The 5,538-nt window shown below is 33.5% G+C and overlaps 1 protein-coding gene across 1 annotated transcript in view; it reads left to right on the forward strand.

Annotated features, from left to right (window-relative positions):
* CSRNP3 (cysteine-serine-rich nuclear protein 3) overlaps positions 1–5,538 on the forward strand; it is a 214,296-nt gene that overhangs the window by 39,673 nt on the left and 169,085 nt on the right. The window contains exon 3 of the mRNA XM_011958025.1: positions 2,073–2,161. The gene's annotated coding sequence lies outside the window, so the exon portion shown is untranslated. The remainder of the gene's footprint in view (positions 1–2,072; positions 2,162–5,538) is intronic.

Raw genomic sequence — 5,538 nt, forward strand, 5'->3', positions numbered from 1 at the left:
CTTCTTCTCTTTTCTTCTTCTTTTATTGAGACAGGATCTTGCTCTGTCACCCAGGCTGGAGTTCAGTGGTACGATCTTCTCTCACTGCAACCTCCGCATCCTGGATTCAAGAAGTTCTTGTGCTTCAATTGCCCAAGTAGCTGGAATTACAGGCGTGTGCCACCATGCCCAGTTAATTTTTATATTTTTAGTAGACGAAGTTTCACCATGTTGGCCAGGCTGGTCTCAAACACCTGAGCTGAAATGATCTGCCCGCCTTGCCCTCCTAAAGTGCTGGGGTTATAGGCATGAGCCACTGTGCCTGACCACAAATATTTTCCAACTTTTTAAAGTCTATATTCAGTGGACACAAAGAGAGGTCTGTTTGTGTGCTTGCTTGCTGCTTGCTTGTTGGTTTTTAATTTCTTGAATTGTAATCTCAGGATATGCATCTTTAACAGAGAAAACAGGAAAAGCTCCATTCTTAAATGTTCCTCAAAATAAGTGCAAAGGATGATTCAAGTTATATCTTCAGTGGTCTTCAGTATGTCATCATTTGAATGTGTAATGTTCTCAATAGAATTTTAAGATATTTAAAATTATACCTAAAATTGTACAGCAAGGTGACTATAGTTAATGATGCCATATTGTATTTTTGAAAAACGTAAACAGAGAGGTTGCTGTATACTCTCACCACAAAAATGATAACTATATGAGGTAGTATAATTTATTAATTAGCTAGAATTAGCTATTCCATAATGCATGTATACTTCAAAACATGTTGTAAATGATCAAAACATACAATGTTATCTGTCAATTTTTTAAAAATCTAAAAATCATTAAAAATGACAAAATTGAATTTTGATTACATTTTTCTGAGGTTTCTTAAGTTCATCTACCAAATCTGGGGTTACTCAGAACCAAACTGACTCAATAACCTCTATTAGCACTGTAATTCCAATCACAATTTGATATTTCTGTGCTATTGTTATATCACAGATAATCCAGTTTGTTCCAAATCTTAATCTCAGCATATCTATGTAGATATTGATAAAGTTTAATGGAAAAAAGTGAATCCTGGAGGCACAATTTGCCTGAGACAAATTTTTTTCTTAAAGATTGTGGTATTTTGTTTGCTCAAATTACAGCAGCATAAGTTGCTTGTGTAGGGTATTTGTTCATTCAAGTAATATATTTGTAGAATTTCTACACTAGCTATTGTCATTGGCTATGATCAGTGATAGCTCTGTTCTGCCTACTATGGAAACACAATAAATGAACAAGTTTCTCTACCTCATTTTTAAAGAAAATTTTTACATTTTTATATGGACTTGGTAAAATTACCTTAACATACAAGAGTAGAAAATTCATTAGTGGTTTGGAAAAAGTGATTATATACATTTAGTCTGGGTAAATAAAAAGTATATATCATTACTGCCCGGGTTTCATCTCTCTAAATTGTTGCACTAATCACTTCTAATTATGGCACTGTAATTTTAAAAAACAACATTTTTGTTAATGTATGTCATTTTAAAGAATATTTTATATATTTTCTTGAAGTCTAAGTTATCTTAAATCATGAATATATAAATATTTGAGTTAATTTTATAATTAAATAGTTTCCATTAAGCAAATCAAACAAATCAAGAACTATAACAAATATTCATTGTGATTTTTATTGACTCTCAAAAGCTACAACATTTTGGTTGATTTCCCTGGATTTTTCTGTGTTTTGAAGATATGAATCTCCTAAAGACTAGAAAGTTGCTTAAGTCTAGTGTAATGCTGCTTAATAGAATGGATATATCTTTAACTTATTGTCCCAAATAATATTTGTTGATTGAAACCAGACAAATAAATGAGTTAAACCATGTATGGATCATTAGAAATTTATGACATTGTTCTAAGAAGAATATACTTTGTTTGCTAAATTATATACTATATGATTATTCATTTCTATACTTAAAACTATGCATAGTTTAAGATTTCTATTGATTTTCTCCTATGTAATCATGATGTTGGCACCTTTAGTAAGTTTACTCTTTGAAAACATAACCTTGCGTAACATGCTGAAATGTATTTTCTTTTTTAAGGAAAAAATGAGGAAATATCAACAGGCTGAAAATATGTTTTCAGAGGCATAGAATCTTCAGGAAAATACTGGAGTTCCTGAGATCTCAAGGTTAGCAGTTTATACATTATTATTCTCATGCTTTTACAGATTTGGGATATCATCTGTGCATCTGTTTCAAGTTTCTAATGTGCAATTGGATAATAAGGAAAAATGATCTTACTTAAATCTGACTTAAAGTACATGTTTTAAACAAAGTCTCCTCAAGATTTAAAAAAATCCATTTATATCAGACATACAGTATTTAGTTTCATTAGGCACAATAAAAAGTTGTCTTAATGGAGAACTACTGGTTATTACAATTTGCTGCTGCTTCTTTTTTTTTTTTTTTTTGAGACAGAGCCTCACTGTGTTGCCCAGGCTGGAGTACAGTGGCCCGATCTCAACTCACTGCAAGCTCTGCCTCCTGAGTTCACATTATACCATTCTCCTGCCTCAGCCTCCCGAGTAGCTGGAACTACAGGCGTCCACCAGCACGCCCAGCCAATTTTTTTTTTGTAGTTTTAGTAGAGACAGGGTTTCACCGTGTTAGCCAGGATGGTCTTGATCTCCTGACCTCGTGATCTGCCTGCCTCGGCCTCCCAAATATAATTTGCTTTTTTTTAAAGGGTAGCACTATTAGCATAAAAATATTAGATATTTCTCTAAATTTTTCTTTCTGATAGTTAAATATAAATCTATTTAGTGAATATTTCATTTCTTTTGTGTCTTTGCCTGCAATATGCACACATATACACACAGTCTAGAAGGATAGCTAATCAGCAATCTTTCTGAAATTCCTTGAATTCCATTCCCTGACTTTCTTTAGCTACAGCCAAATAAATAATGTTATCACTGGAAAATGTGGCTTCGATAAAATGACAATTAATGTGAAGGAACAGGAGGATCTTGGGAATATTTTCTAAGTTGTTTAGGATGATATAACTGGAAAAGAAGAATAAGCCTACCCATTATTAAGCAGCTTATTATAACAACACATTAATGTACAATGTTCATTTAGAAGTTATAAAGGTAGGTTAAAGTGGTTTAGTCCAATTAGATACCTTGAAAAAGTAGATGAGGCCGGGTGCGGTGGCTCAAGCCTGTAATCCCAGCACTTTGGGAGGCCGAGACGGGCGGATCACGAGGTCAGGAGATCGAGACCATCCTGGCTAACATGGTGAAACCCCGTCTCTACTAAAACATACAAAAAACTAGCCGGGTGAGGTGGCGGGCGCCTGTAGTCCCAGCTACTCGGGAGGCTGAGGCAGGAGAATGGCATGAACCCGGGAGGCGGAGCTTGCAGTGAGCTGAGATCTGGCCACTGCACTCCAGCCTGGGCGACAGAGGGAGACTCCGTCTCAAAAAAAAAAGTAGGTGATTTTTGATGTGCTTATATTGTGGGACCCAGTATCAAATATTCATAATTTTAAATTAAAAAAATATGATCTTTTATTTTACTTGTCTTGGTCAGGCACGTCTTCAGTATCTCTATCTACTTCTCATTCTTCCAAGGGTTTATTCATTTATTTAGGACTTATCATATGCAAAGCAATGAACTAAACACTTTGGTTCTTTCTAAATGAATAAGATATGGTCCCTGTTCTCAAAAATTTCCCAACCAATGTCTTACCCAGAAATTAGTTTTACTATTAACTCAAGCAATATATAATTAAAAAGACAAGCCAGACTTTATAAGGGCATGTAATTAATTCTAAAGCTAAATGGAAATTATTTGGAAACTGTTTGTATTTTCACATTATAGCTTCTATTAGCCTAGAATGCTGACAGCTTATACCAATGCGAATTTTGCTCCATTACAACCCACACTCAATGGATTTTTTAAATTAAAGTAGCTCTTGAAGTACAACACAAGTAAGAAATACGAAATTCTAGGAAAGAAAATCTCCTGACACAACTGCAAATTTAATGTTATGGAATATAGTTGTGTAATCACCTATGAAAAGAGCAAAGGTGGCCTTGCCTCCATTTTTTTAAATTCAAGTACATTGGATTTCTTTACTAAGCTCACTAGAGAATTAAATCGTTTCCCCAATGACCTGGAAAGACTCGTAGGTTTGAAAGGGATTGAATTCTGTAAATCCGTAAGGGATCATTTGCAAATAGTAGCTAGGTGAGTACAGGGATTTGAAATGGGTGGGAGTGCAGACTCGGCTTGAAATGAAGTTGCGCAGCACTCTACTTCTCAATAAAACATTTTAAAAAGGGTAATGTCTTAAGAAGTTAATGCAAGTAATTTAAAAGAGTAAACTTCTTTTTTGAAAAAGCAGTGAAGAGATCCATTGCCTCATTATGCCATTAGAGAAGTAGCCAAATTGATTTATATAACAGCCATCATCATTCAACAAATATTTGTCAAGTGCCTACTATGTACATGGGGGTATACAGTGGATTGCTGGGGAGTGACAGCAGTGAATAAAATAAACTATTCTTGCCTGAGTGGAAATTACATTCTAGTGGATGGAAATAGGTGATTAAAAAGCAAAATTAATCATGCTTTACGTTTGATGGTTATAAGTACCATGGAGAAAAAGGAAAAAAGAAAGGAAATATAGAGTATAAGCAGAGGTAGAATTTTTAAATAAACCTAATGCTTTGTACTACATAATTTACACAAAAGAGATAGATGCCACTTTTGTTCACATAGTGCCAACTAAAAACAAGGATGATGAAATACAACACCTGGTGGTAAATTTTCTAAATCATTATTAAGATATATGTTGTAAATGTATGTAAAATAAGTTTCAAAATCATCAGAAAGAAAAAATATTATTTTTTAGAAATGATACTACACTTACTACAAATATATGAAATGAGATAATATTAAAGAACATAGGTCTATCTATGTGCATTTTTATTAGAAAATACATAGAGTTGGAAATTAAATCAATTTTGTGCAATCATTAACAAATGTGTAATCATTAACAAATGAACAGATGAGTGATCAGGGTTTTTTTATGGTAATCTGATTGGAATATTTTCATTCAATGTTTGGTTCTGAGAACAGGAGTCTGGAAATATTGAAGGCCCAAATACTCCTGCCTGTTTTCTTGGAATCCATCTATAGTTTAGAACTCATCATATAAAGTGGTGTTATCTTAAAAGTCATTCAGTCTTGACTTTACTGGTTCTAGTTGAGAGATTTAGCTGATTTTGTATGCTGAAAAAGTAGTTATTTTGTTTTTATTGAAGATAAGTCAATGTGAAGTAAATATCTGGCCATGCAAATAAACAAAACAAAATTTGGATTAAGAGATTTTAAAATCTATTAAGTAATGTGTTTTCTTTCAGTCTTCCAAAAGGCAGGCATTGTAAACAGTATATCATCTAAAGGACATGTGTCCAGTATTAGATTATTAAAAGAAACACAAAGTAAAGCTCATGATTGTTTAGAGGCTCTCTCTCTCTCTCTCTCTCTCTCTCTCTCT

The sequence above is a fragment of the Colobus angolensis genome, unplaced genomic scaffold, assembly GCF_000951035.1.
Source record: "Colobus angolensis palliatus isolate OR3802 unplaced genomic scaffold, Cang.pa_1.0 Scaffold456, whole genome shotgun sequence".
Classification (NCBI taxonomy): domain Eukaryota; kingdom Metazoa; phylum Chordata; class Mammalia; order Primates; family Cercopithecidae; genus Colobus; species Colobus angolensis.